Source organism: Gasterosteus aculeatus, chromosome X (genome assembly GCF_964276395.1).
Source record: "Gasterosteus aculeatus chromosome X, fGasAcu3.hap1.1, whole genome shotgun sequence".
Taxonomy (NCBI): Eukaryota; Metazoa; Chordata; class Actinopteri; order Perciformes; family Gasterosteidae; genus Gasterosteus; species Gasterosteus aculeatus.
The window spans coordinates 190,697-202,920 of NC_135698.1; the positions used below are offsets into that span (position 1 = coordinate 190,697).

Here is a 12,224-nt window from a genome sequence, read left to right on the forward strand (position 1 = left end):
CTCGAACCGGGGACCTTTCGCGTGTGAGGCGAACATGATAACCACTACACTACGGAAACCACATGAGATGGTGCGTTCAGGGACATAGCTTATGTTTATCTGTTTGATTGTTGAATTTCGGAATCAAAGAAAAAAACATCAACGACTGTTTCCGCCCGGTCTCGAAACGGGGACCTTCCGCGTGTAAGGCAAACGTGATAACCACTACACTACGGAAACCACATGAGATGGTGCGTTCAGGGACATAGTGTATGTTTATCTGTTTGATTGCGAAGTTCGGAATCAAAGAAAAAAACATCAACGACTGTTTCCGCCCGGTCTCGAACCGGGGACCTTTCGCGTGTGAGGCGAACGTGATAACCACTACACTACGGAAACCACATGAGATGGTGCGTTCAGGGACATAGCTTATGTTTATCTGTTTGATTGCTGAAGTTCGGAATAAACAAAAAAACATCAACGACTGTTTCCGCCTGGTCTCGAACCGGGGACCTTTCGCGTGTGAGGCGAACGTGATAACCACTACACTACGGAAACCACATGACATGGTGCACTCAGGGACATAGCGCATGTTTATCTGTTTGATTGTTGAAGTTCAAAATCAAAGAAAGAAACACCAACGACTGTTTCCGCCCGGTCTCGAACCAGGGACCTTTCGCGTGTTAGGCGAACGTGATAACCACTACACTACGAAAACCACATGAGATGGTGCGTTCAGGGACATAGCTTATGTTTATCTGTTTGATTGTTGAAATTCGAAATCAAAGAAAGAAACATCAACGACTGTTTCCGCCCGGTCTCGAAACGGGGACCTTCCGCGTGTAAGGCAAACGTGATAACCACTACACTACGGAAACCACATGAGATGGTGCGTTCAGGGACATAGTGTATGTTTATCTGTTTGATTGCGAAGTTCGGAATCAAAGAAAAAAACATCAACGACTGTTTCCGCCCGGTCTCGAACCGGGGACCTTTCGCGTGTGAGGCGAACGTGATAACCACTACACTACAGAAACCACATGAGATGGTGCGTTCAGGGACATAGCTTATGTTTATCTGTTTGATTGCTGAAGTTCGGAATAAACAAAAAAACATCAACGACTGTTTCCGCCTGGTCTCGAACCGGGGACCTTTCGCGTGTGCAGCGAACGTGATAACCACTACACTACGGAAACCACATGAGATGGTGCGTTCAGGGACATAGCGCATGTTTATCTGTTTGATTGTTGAAGTTCGGAATCAAAGAAAGAAACACCAACGACTGTTTCCGCCCGGTCTCGAACCAGGGACCTTTCGCGTGTTTGGCGAACGTGATAACCACTACACTACGGAAACCACATGAGATGGTGCGTTCAGGGACATAGCGCATGTTTATCTGTTTGATTGTTGAAGTTCGGAATCAAAGAAAGAAAGACCAACGACTGTTTCTGCCCGGTCTCGAAACGGGGACCTTCCGCGTGGAAGGCGAACGTGATAACCACTACACTACGGAAACCACATGAGATGGTGCGTTCAGGGACATAGTGTATGTTTATCTGTTTGATTGGGAAGTTCGGAATCAAAGAAAAAAACACCAACGACTGTTTCCGCCCGGTCTCGAAACGGGGACCTTTCGAGTGTTAGGAGAACGTGATAACCACTACACTACGGAAACCACATGAGATGGTGCGTTCAGGGACATATCGCATGTTTCTCTGTTTGATTGTTGAAATTCGGAATCAAAGAAAGAAAGACCAACGACTGTTTCCGTCCGGTCTCGAAACGGGGACCTTCCGCGTGGAAGGCGAACGTGATAACCACTACACTACGGAAACCACATGAGATGGTGCGTTCAGGGACATAGTGTATGTTTATCTGTTTGATTGCGAAGTTCGGAATCAAAGAAAAAAACACCAACGACTGTTTCCGCCCGGTCTCAAACCGGGGACCTTTCGCGTGTGAGGCGAACGTGATAACCACTACACTACGGAAACCACATGAGATGGTGCATTCAGGGACATAGCGCATGTTTATCTGTTTGATTGTTGAAGTTCGGAATCAAAGAAAGAAAGACCAACGACTGTTTCCGCCCGGTCTCGAACCGGGGACCTTTCGCGAACGTGATAACCACTACACTACGGAAACCACATGAGATGGTGCGTTCAGGGACATAGCGCATGTTTATCTGTTTGATTGTTGAAGAATCAAAGAAAAAAACGCCAACGACTGTTTCCGCCCGGTTTCGAACCGGGGACCTTTCGCATGTTAGGCGAACGTGATAACCACTACACTACAGAAACCACATGAGATGGTGCCTTCAGGGACATAGCTTATGTTTATCTGTTTGATTGTTGAAGTTCGGAATCAAAGAAAGAAACACCAAGGACTGTTTCCGCCCGGTTTCGAACCGGGGACCTTTCGCGTGTTAGGCGAACGTGATAACCACTACACTACGGAAACCACATGAGATGGTGCGTTCAGGGACATAGCTTATGTTTATCTGTTTGATTGTTGAATTTCGGAATCAAAGAAAAAAACATCAACGACTGTTTCCGCCCGGTCTCGAAACGGGGACCTTTCGCGTGTAAGGCGAACGTGATAACCACTACACTACGGAAACCACAGGAGATGGTGCGTTCAGGGACATAGTGTATGTTTATCTGTTTGATTGCTGAAGTTCGGAATAAAGAAAAAAACATCAACGACTGTTTCCGCCCGGTCTCGAACCGGGGACCTTTCGCGTGTGAGGCGAACGTGATAACCACTACACTACGGAAACCACATGAGATGGTGCGTTCAGGGACATAGGGCATGTTTATCTGTTTGATTGTTGAAGTTCGGAATCAAAGAAAGAAACACCAACGACTGTTTCCGCCCGGTCTCGAACCGGGGACCTTTCGCGTGTTAGGCGAACGTGATAACCACTACACTACGGAAACAACATGAGATGGTGCGTTCAGGGACATAGCTTATGTTTATCTGTTTGATTGTTGAAGTTCGGAATCAAAGAAAGAAACACCAACGACTGTTTCCGCCCGGTCTCGAACCGGGGACCTTTCGCGAACGTGATAACCACTACACTACGGAAACCACATGAGACGGTGTGTTCAGGAACCATCAACGATTGTTTCCGCCCGGTCTCGAAACGGGGACCTTTCGAGTGTTAGGAGAACGTGATAACCACTACACTACGGAAACCACATGAGATGGTGCGTTCAGGGACATATCGCATGTTTCTCTGTTTGATTGTTGAAGTTCGGAATCAAAGAAAGAAAGACCAACGACTGTTTCCGCCCGGTCTCGAACCGGGGACCTTTCGCGTGTAAGGCGAACGTGATAACCACTACACTACGGAAACCACATGAGATGGTGCGTTCAGGGACATAGCTTATGTTTATCTGTTTGATTGTTGAAGTTCGGAATCAAAGAAAAAAACACCAACGACTGTTTCCGCCCGGTCTCGAACCGGGGACCTTTCGCGAACGTGATAACCACTACACTACGGAAACCACATGAGACGGTGTGTTCAGGAACCATCAACGATTGTTTCCGCCCGGTCTCGAAACGGGGACCTTTCGAGTGTTAGGAGAACGTGATAACCACTACACTACGGAAACCACATGAGATGGTGCGTTCAGGGACATATCGCATGTTTCTCTGTTTGATTGTTGAAGTTCGGAATCAAAGAAAGAAAGACCAACGACTGTTTCCGCCCGGTCTCGAACCGGGGACCTTTCGCGTGTAAGGCGAACGTGATAACCACTACACTACGGAAACCACAGGAGATGGTGTGTTCAGGGACATAGTTTATGTATATCTGTTTGAATGTTGAAGTTGGGAATCAAAGAAAAAAACATCAACGACTGTTTCCGCCCGGTCTCGAAACGGGGACCTTTCGCGTGTAAGGCGAACGTGATAACCACTACACTACGGAAACCACAGGAGATGGTGCGTTCAGGGACATAGCTTATGTTTATCTGTTTGATTGCTGAAGTTCGGAATAAACAAAAAAACATCAACGACTGTTTCCGCCTGGTCTCGAACCGGGGACCTTTCGCGTGTGCGGCGAACGTGATAACCACTACACTACGGAAACCACATGGGATGGTGCGTTCAGGGACATAGTGTATGTTTATCTGTTTGATTGCGAAGTTCGGAATCAAAGAAAAAAACACGAACGACTGTTTCCGCCCGGTCTCGAACCGGGGACCTTTCGCGTGTGAGGCGAACGTGATAACCACTACACTACGGAAACCACATGAGATGGTGCATTCAGGGACATAGCGCATGTTTATCTGTTTGATTGTTGAAGTTCAAAATCAAAGAAAGAAACACCAACGACTGTTTCCGCTGGGTCTCGAACCGGGGACCTTTCGCGTGTGAGGCGAACATGATGACCACTACACTACGGAAACCACATGAGATGGTGCGTTGAGGGACATAGCTTATGTTTATCTGTTTGATTGTTGAATTTCGGAATCAAAGAAAAAAACATCAACGACTGTTTCCGCCCGGTCTCGAAACGGGGACCTTCCGCGTGTAAGGCACACGTGATAACCACTACACTACGGAAACCACATGAGATGTTGCGTTCAGGGACATAGTGTATGTTTATCTGTTTGATTGCGAAGTTCGGAATCAAAGAAAAAAACATCAACGACTGTTTCCGCCCGGTCTCGAACCGGGGACCTTTCGCGTGTGAGGCGAACATGATAACCACTACACTACGGAAACCACATGAGATGGTGCGTTCAGGGACATAGCTTATGTTTATCTGTTTGATTGTTGAATTTCGGAATCAAAGAAAAAAACATCAACGACTGTTTCCGCCCGGTCTCGAAACGGGGACCTTCCGCGTGGAAGGCGAACGTGATAACCACTACACTACGGAAACCACATGAGATGGTGCGTTCAGGGACATAGTGTATGTTTATCTGTTTGATTGCGAAGTTCGGAATCAAAGAAAAAAACATCAACGACTGTTTCCGCCCGGTCTCGAACCGGGGACCTTTCGCGTGTTAGGCGAACGTGATAACCACTACACTTCGGAAACCACATGAGATGGTGCGTTCAGGGACATAGCTTATGTTTATCTGTTTGATTGTTGAAATTCGGAATCAAAGAAAGAAAGACCAACGACTGTTTCCGCCCGGTCTCGAAACGGGGACCTTCCGCGTGGAAGGCGAACGTGATAACCACTACACTACGGAAACCACATGAGATGGTGCGTTCAGGGACATAGTGTATGTTTATCTGTTTGATTGCGAAGTTCGGAATCAAAGAAAGAAACATCAACGACTGTTTCCGCCCGGTCTCGAACCGGGGACCTTTCGCGTGTGAGGCGAACATGATAACCACTACACTACGGAAACCACATGAGATGGTGCGTTCAGGGACATAGCTTATGTTTATCTGTTTGATTGTTGAATTTCGGAATCAAAGAAAAAAACATCAACGACTGTTTCCGCCCGGTCTCGAAACGGGGACCTTCCGCGTGTAAGGCAAACGTGATAACCACTACACTACGGAAACCACATGAGATGGTGCGTTCAGGGACATAGTGTATGTTTATCTGTTTGATTGCGAAGTTCGAAATCAAAGAAAAAAACATCAACGACTGTTTCCGCCCGGTCTCGAACCGGGGACCTTTCGCGTGTGAGGCGAACGTGATAACCACTACACTACGGAAACCACATGAGATGGTGCGTTCAGGGACATAGCTTATGTTTATCTGTTTGATTGCTGAAGTTCGGAATAAACAAAAAAACATCAACGACTGTTTCCGCCTGGTCTCGAACCGGGGACCTTTCGCGTGTGCGGCGAACGTGATAACCACTACACTACGGAAACCACATGAGATGGTGCGTTCAGGGACATAGTGTATGTTTATCTGTTTGATTGCGAAGTTCGGAATCAAAGAAAAAAACACGAACGACTGTTTCCGCCCGGTCTCGAACCGGGGACCTTTCGCGTGTGAGGCGAACGTGATAACCACTACACTACGGAAACCACATGAGATGGTGCATTCAGGGACATAGCGCATGTTTATCTGTTTGATTGTTGAAGTTCAAAATCAAAGAAAGAAACACCAACGACTGTTTCCGCCCGGTCTCGAACCAGGGACCTTTCGCGTGTTAGGCGAACGTGATAACCACTACACTACGGAAACCACATGAGATGGTGCGTTCAGGGACATAGCTTATGTTTATCTGTTTGATTGTTGAAATTCGAAATCAAAGAAAGAAAGACCAACGACTGTGTCTGCCCGGTCTCGAAACGGGGACCTTCCGCGTGGAAGGCGAACGTGATAACCACTACACTACGGAAACCACATGAGATGGTGCGTTCAGGGACATAGTGTATGTTTATCTGTTTGATTGCGAAGTTCGGAATCAAAGAAAAAAACAGCAACGACTGTTTCCGCCCGGTCTCGAACCGGGGACCTTTCGCGTGTGAGGCGAACGTGATAACAACTACACTACGGAAACCACATGAGATGGTGCATTCAGGGACATAGCGCATGTTTATCTGTTTGATTGTTGAAGTTCAAAATCAAAGAAAGAAACACCAACGACTGTTTCCGCCCGGTCTCGAACCAGGGACCTTTCGCGTGTTAGGCGAACGTGATAACCACTACACTACGAAAACCACATGAGATGGTGCGTTCAGGGACATAGCTTATGTTTATCTGTTTGATTGTTGAAATTCGGAATCAAAGAAAGAAAGACCAACGACTGTTTCCGCCCGGTCTCGAAACGGGGACCTTCCGCGTGGAAGGCGAACGTGATAACCACTACACTACGGAAACCACATGAGATGGTGCGTTCAGGGACATAGTGTATGTTTATCTGTTTGATTGCGAAGTTCGGAATCAAAGAAAGAAACATCAACGACTGTTTCCGCCCGGTCTCGAACCGGGGACCTTTCGCGTGTGAGGCGAACATGATAACCACTACACTACGGAAACCACATGAGATGGTGCGTTCAGGGACATAGCTTATGTTTATCTGTTTGATTGTTGAATTTCGGAATCAAAGAAAAAAACATCAACGACTGTTTCCGCCCGGTCTCGAAACGGGGACCTTCCGCGTGTAAGGCAAACGTGATAACCACTACACTACGGAAACCACATGAGATGGTGCGTTCAGGGACATAGTGTATGTTTATCTGTTTGATTGCGAAGTTCGGAATCAAAGAAAAAAACATCAACGACTGTTTCCGCCCGGTCTCGAACCGGGGACCTTTCGCGTGTGAGGCGAACGTGATAACCACTACACTACGGAAACCACATGAGATGGTGCGTTCAGGGACATAGCTTATGTTTATCTGTTTGATTGCTGAAGTTCGGAATAAACAAAAAAACATCAACGACTGTTTCCGCCTGGTCTCGAACCGGGGACCTTTCGCGTGTTAGGCGAACGTGATAACCACTACACTACGGAAACCACATGAGATGGTGCGTTCAGGGACATAGCTTATGTTTATCTGTTTGATTGTTGAAATTCGAAATCAAAGAAAGAAAGACCAACGACTGTTTCTGCCCGGTCTCGAAACGGGGACCTTCCGCGTGGAAGGCGAACGTGATAACCACTACACTACGGAAACCACATGAGATGGTGCGTTCAGGGACATAGTGTATGTTTATCTGTTTGATTGCGAAGTTCGGAATCAAAGAAAAAAACAGCAACGACTGTTTCCGCCCGGTCTCGAACCGGGGACCTTTCGCGAACGTGATAACCACTACACTACGGAAACCACATGAGATGGTGCGTTCAGGGACATAGGGCATGTTTATCTGTTTGATTGCTGAAGTTCAGAATCAAAGAAAGAAACGCCAACGACTGTTTCCGCCCGGTCTCGAACCGGGGACCTTTCGCGTGTTAGGCGAACGTGATAACCACTACACTACAGAAACCACATGAGATGGTGCGTTCAGGGACATAGCTTATGTTTATCTGTTTGATCGTTGAAGTTCGGAATCAAAGAAAGAAACACCAACGACTGTTTACGCCCGGTCTCGAACCGGGGACCTTTCGCGAACGTGATAACCACTACACTACGGAAACCACATGAGACGGTGTGTTCAGGAACCATCAACGACTGTTTCCGCCCGGTCTCGAACCGGGGACCTTTCGCGTGTGAGGCGAACATGATAACCACTACACTACGGAAACCACATGAGATGGTGCGTTCAGGGACATAGCTTATGTTTATCTGTTTGATTGTTGAATTTCGGAATCAAAGAAAAAAACATCAACGACTGTTTCCGCCCGGTCTCGAAACGGGGACCTTCCGCGTGGAAGGCGAACGTGATAACCACTACACTACGGAAACCACATGAGATGGTGCGTTCAGGGACATAGTGTATGTTTATCTGTTTGATTGCGAAGTTCGGAATCAAAGAAAAAAACATCAACGACTGTTTCCGCCCGGTCTCGAACCGGGGACCTTTCGCGTGTTAGGCGAACGTGATAACCACTACACTTCGGAAACCACATGAGATGGTGCGTTCAGGGACATAGCTTATGTTTATCTGTTTGATTGTTGAAATTCGGAATCAAAGAAAGAAAGACCAACGACTGTTTCCGCCCGGTCTCGAAACGGGGATCTTCCGCGTGGAAGGCGAACGTGATAACCACTACACTACGGAAACCACATGAGATGGTGCGTTCAGGGACATAGTGTATGTTTATCTGTTTGATTGCGAAGTTCGGAATCAAAGAAAGAAACATCAACGACTGTTTCCGCCCGGTCTCGAACCGGGGACCTTTCGCGTGTGAGGCGAACATGATAACCACTACACTACGGAAACCACATGAGATGGTGCGTTCAGGGACATAGTGTATGTTTATCTGTTTGATTGCGAAGTTCGGAATCAAAGAAAGAAACATCAACGACTGTTTCCGCCCGGTCTCGAACCGGGGACCTTTCGCGTGTGAGGCGAACATGATAACCACTACACTACGGAAACCACATGAGATGGTGCGTTCAGGGACATAGCTTATGTTTATCTGTTTGATTGTTGAATTTCGGAATCAAAGAAAAAAACATCAACGACTGTTTCCGCCCGGTCTCGAAACGGGGACCTTCCGCGTGTAAGGCAAACGTGATAACCACTACACTACGGAAACCACATGAGATGGTGCGTTCAGGGACATAGTGTATGTTTATCTGTTTGATTGCGAAGTTCGGAATCAAAGAAAAAAACATCAACGACTGTTTCCGCCCGGTCTCGAACCGGGGACCTTTCGCGTGTGAGGCGAACGTGATAACCACTACACTACGGAAACCACATGAGATGGTGCGTTCAGGGACATAGCTTATGTTTATCTGTTTGATTGCTGAAGTTCGGAATAAACAAAAAAACATCAACGACTGTTTCCGCCTGGTCTCGAACCGGGGACCTTTCGCGTGTTAGGCGAACGTGATAACCACTACACTACGGAAACCACATGAGATGGTGCGTTCAGGGACATAGCTTATGTTTATCTGTTTGATTGTTGAAATTCGAAATCAAAGAAAGAAAGACCAACGACTGTTTCTGCCCGGTCTCGAAACGGGGACCTTCCGCGTGGAAGGCGAACGTGATAACCACTACACTACGGAAACCACATGAGATGGTGCGTTCAGGGACATAGTGTATGTTTATCTGTTTGATTGCGAAGTTCGGAATCAAAGAAAAAAACAGCAACGACTGTTTCCGCCCGGTCTCGAACCGGGGACCTTTCGCGAACGTGATAACCACTACACTACGGAAACCACATGAGATGGTGCGTTCAGGGACATAGGGCATGTTTATCTGTTTGATTGCTGAAGTTCAGAATCAAAGAAAGAAACGCCAACGACTGTTTCCGCCCGGTCTCGAACCGGGGACCTTTCGCGTGTTAGGCGAACGTGATAACCACTACACTACAGAAACCACATGAGATGGTGCGTTCAGGGACATAGCTTATGTTTATCTGTTTGATCGTTGAAGTTCGGAATCAAAGAAAGAAACACCAACGACTGTTTACGCCCGGTCTCGAACCGGGGACCTTTCGCGAACGTGATAACCACTACACTACGGAAACCACATGAGACGGTGTGTTCAGGAACCATCAACGACTGTTTCCGCCCGGTCTCGAACCGGGGACCTTTCGCGTGTGAGGCGAACATGATAACCACTACACTACGGAAACCACATGAGATGGTGCGTTCAGGGACATAGCTTATGTTTATCTGTTTGATTGTTGAATTTCGGAATCAAAGAAAAAAACATCAACGACTGTTTCCGCCCGGTCTCGAAACGGGGACCTTCCGCGTGGAAGGCGAACGTGATAACCACTACACTACGGAAACCACATGAGATGGTGCGTTCAGGGACATAGTGTATGTTTATCTGTTTGATTGCGAAGTTCGGAATCAAAGAAAAAAACATCAACGACTGTTTCCGCCCGGTCTCGAACCGGGGACCTTTCGCGTGTTAGGCGAACGTGATAACCACTACACTACGAAAACCACATGAGATGGTGCGTTCAGGGACATAGCTTATGTTTATCTGTTTGATTGTTGAAATTCGAAATCAAAGAAAGAAACATCAACGACTGTTTCCGCCCGGTCTCGAAACGGGGACCTTCCGCGTGTAAGGCAAACGTGATAACCACTACACTACGGAAACCACATGAGATGGTGCGTTCAGGGACATAGTGTATGTTTATCTGTTTGATTGCGAAGTTCGGAATCAAAGAAAAAAACATCAACGACTGTTTCCGCCCGGTCTCGAACCGGGGACCTTTCGCGTGTGAGGCGAACGTGATAACCACTACACTACAGAAACCACATGAGATGGTGCGTTCAGGGACATAGCTTATGTTTATCTGTTTGATTGCTGAAGTTCGGAATAAACAAAAAAACATCAACGACTGTTTCCGCCTGGTCTCGAACCGGGGACCTTTCGCGTGTGCAGCGAACGTGATAACCACTACACTACGGAAACCACATGAGATGGTGCGTTCAGGGACATAGCGCATGTTTATCTGTTTGATTGTTGAAGTTCGGAATCAAAGAAAGAAACACCAACGACTGTTTCCGCCCGGTCTCGAACCAGGGACCTTTCGCGTGTTTGGCGAACGTGATAACCACTACACTACGGAAACCACATGAGATGGTGCGTTCAGGGACATAGCGCATGTTTATCTGTTTGATTGTTGAAGTTCGGAATCAAAGAAAGAAAGACCAACGACTGTTTCTGCCCGGTCTCGAAACGGGGACCTTCCGCGTGGAAGGCGAACGTGATAACCACTACACTACGGAAACCACATGAGATGGTGCGTTCAGGGACATAGTGTATGTTTATCTGTTTGATTGGGAAGTTCGGAATCAAAGAAAAAAACACCAACGACTGTTTCCGCCCGGTCTCGAAACGGGGACCTTTCGAGTGTTAGGAGAACGTGATAACCACTACACTACGGAAACCACATGAGATGGTGCGTTCAGGGACATATCGCATGTTTCTCTGTTTGATTGTTGAAATTCGGAATCAAAGAAAGAAAGACCAACGACTGTTTCCGTCCGGTCTCGAAACGGGGACCTTCCGCGTGGAAGGCGAACGTGATAACCACTACACTACGGAAACCACATGAGATGGTGCGTTCAGGGACATAGTGTATGTTTATCTGTTTGATTGCGAAGTTCGGAATCAAAGAAAAAAACACCAACGACTGTTTCCGCCCGGTCTCAAACCGGGGACCTTTCGCGTGTGAGGCGAACGTGATAACCACTACACTACGGAAACCACATGAGATGGTGCATTCAGGGACATAGCGCATGTTTATCTGTTTGATTGTTGAAGTTCGGAATCAAAGAAAGAAAGACCAACGACTGTTTCCGCCCGGTCTCGAACCGGGGACCTTTCGCGAACGTGATAACCACTACACTACGGAAACCACATGAGATGGTGCGTTCAGGGACATAGCGCATGTTTATCTGTTTGATTGTTGAAGAATCAAAGAAAAAAACGCCAACGACTGTTTCCGCCCGGTTTCGAACCGGGGACCTTTCGCATGTTAGGCGAACGTGATAACCACTACACTACAGAAACCACATGAGATGGTGCCTTCAGGGACATAGCTTATGTTTATCTGTTTGATTGTTGAAGTTCGGAATCAAAGAAAGAAACACCAAGGACTGTTTCCGCCCGGTTTCGAACCGGGGACCTTTCGCGTGTTAGGCGAACGTGATAACCACTACACTACGGAAACCACATG

At 47.2% G+C, this 12,224-nt stretch overlaps 22 non-coding genes across 22 annotated transcripts; all 22 read right to left on the reverse strand.

The window, feature by feature from the left end:
• Nucleotides 1-305: 305 nt before the first annotated feature.
• On the reverse strand, nt 306-378 carry trnav-cac (transfer RNA valine (anticodon CAC)). Its single transcript has one exon. It is a non-coding gene; the product is annotated as a tRNA-Val (tRNA).
• A 1,363-nt stretch (nt 379-1,741) lies between these two features.
• Nucleotides 1,742-1,814, reverse strand: trnag-ucc (transfer RNA glycine (anticodon UCC)). The gene has a single exon. It is a non-coding gene; the product is annotated as a tRNA-Gly (tRNA).
• Nucleotides 1,815-2,366: 552 nt separating this feature from the next.
• Nucleotides 2,367-2,439, reverse strand: trnav-aac (transfer RNA valine (anticodon AAC)). Its single transcript has one exon. It is a non-coding gene; the product is annotated as a tRNA-Val (tRNA).
• Nucleotides 2,440-2,526: 87 nt separating this feature from the next.
• On the reverse strand, nt 2,527-2,599 carry trnav-uac (transfer RNA valine (anticodon UAC)). Its single transcript has one exon. It is a non-coding gene; the product is annotated as a tRNA-Val (tRNA).
• Nucleotides 2,600-2,685: 86 nt separating this feature from the next.
• Nucleotides 2,686-2,758, reverse strand: trnav-cac (transfer RNA valine (anticodon CAC)). The gene has a single exon. It is a non-coding gene; the product is annotated as a tRNA-Val (tRNA).
• Nucleotides 2,759-2,845: 87 nt separating this feature from the next.
• trnav-aac (transfer RNA valine (anticodon AAC)) lies at nt 2,846-2,918 on the reverse strand. The gene has a single exon. It is a non-coding gene; the product is annotated as a tRNA-Val (tRNA).
• A 346-nt stretch (nt 2,919-3,264) lies between these two features.
• On the reverse strand, nt 3,265-3,337 carry trnav-uac (transfer RNA valine (anticodon UAC)). The gene has a single exon. It is a non-coding gene; the product is annotated as a tRNA-Val (tRNA).
• A 346-nt stretch (nt 3,338-3,683) lies between these two features.
• trnav-uac (transfer RNA valine (anticodon UAC)) lies at nt 3,684-3,756 on the reverse strand. The gene has a single exon. It is a non-coding gene; the product is annotated as a tRNA-Val (tRNA).
• Nucleotides 3,757-3,843: 87 nt separating this feature from the next.
• Nucleotides 3,844-3,916, reverse strand: trnav-uac (transfer RNA valine (anticodon UAC)). Its single transcript has one exon. It is a non-coding gene; the product is annotated as a tRNA-Val (tRNA).
• Nucleotides 3,917-4,161: 245 nt separating this feature from the next.
• trnav-cac (transfer RNA valine (anticodon CAC)) lies at nt 4,162-4,234 on the reverse strand. Its single transcript has one exon. It is a non-coding gene; the product is annotated as a tRNA-Val (tRNA).
• A 566-nt stretch (nt 4,235-4,800) lies between these two features.
• Nucleotides 4,801-4,873, reverse strand: trnag-ucc (transfer RNA glycine (anticodon UCC)). The gene has a single exon. It is a non-coding gene; the product is annotated as a tRNA-Gly (tRNA).
• Nucleotides 4,874-5,119: 246 nt separating this feature from the next.
• trnag-ucc (transfer RNA glycine (anticodon UCC)) lies at nt 5,120-5,192 on the reverse strand. The gene has a single exon. It is a non-coding gene; the product is annotated as a tRNA-Gly (tRNA).
• Nucleotides 5,193-5,597: 405 nt separating this feature from the next.
• Nucleotides 5,598-5,670, reverse strand: trnav-cac (transfer RNA valine (anticodon CAC)). Its single transcript has one exon. It is a non-coding gene; the product is annotated as a tRNA-Val (tRNA).
• A 245-nt stretch (nt 5,671-5,915) lies between these two features.
• On the reverse strand, nt 5,916-5,988 carry trnav-cac (transfer RNA valine (anticodon CAC)). Its single transcript has one exon. It is a non-coding gene; the product is annotated as a tRNA-Val (tRNA).
• Nucleotides 5,989-6,714: 726 nt separating this feature from the next.
• trnag-ucc (transfer RNA glycine (anticodon UCC)) lies at nt 6,715-6,787 on the reverse strand. The gene has a single exon. It is a non-coding gene; the product is annotated as a tRNA-Gly (tRNA).
• A 405-nt stretch (nt 6,788-7,192) lies between these two features.
• Nucleotides 7,193-7,265, reverse strand: trnav-cac (transfer RNA valine (anticodon CAC)). Its single transcript has one exon. It is a non-coding gene; the product is annotated as a tRNA-Val (tRNA).
• Nucleotides 7,266-8,240: 975 nt separating this feature from the next.
• Nucleotides 8,241-8,313, reverse strand: trnag-ucc (transfer RNA glycine (anticodon UCC)). The gene has a single exon. It is a non-coding gene; the product is annotated as a tRNA-Gly (tRNA).
• A 246-nt stretch (nt 8,314-8,559) lies between these two features.
• trnag-ucc (transfer RNA glycine (anticodon UCC)) lies at nt 8,560-8,632 on the reverse strand. The gene has a single exon. It is a non-coding gene; the product is annotated as a tRNA-Gly (tRNA).
• Nucleotides 8,633-9,196: 564 nt separating this feature from the next.
• On the reverse strand, nt 9,197-9,269 carry trnav-cac (transfer RNA valine (anticodon CAC)). Its single transcript has one exon. It is a non-coding gene; the product is annotated as a tRNA-Val (tRNA).
• A 975-nt stretch (nt 9,270-10,244) lies between these two features.
• trnag-ucc (transfer RNA glycine (anticodon UCC)) lies at nt 10,245-10,317 on the reverse strand. The gene has a single exon. It is a non-coding gene; the product is annotated as a tRNA-Gly (tRNA).
• A 1,203-nt stretch (nt 10,318-11,520) lies between these two features.
• trnag-ucc (transfer RNA glycine (anticodon UCC)) lies at nt 11,521-11,593 on the reverse strand. Its single transcript has one exon. It is a non-coding gene; the product is annotated as a tRNA-Gly (tRNA).
• A 552-nt stretch (nt 11,594-12,145) lies between these two features.
• trnav-aac (transfer RNA valine (anticodon AAC)) lies at nt 12,146-12,218 on the reverse strand. Its single transcript has one exon. It is a non-coding gene; the product is annotated as a tRNA-Val (tRNA).
• Nucleotides 12,219-12,224: the final 6 nt, after the last annotated feature.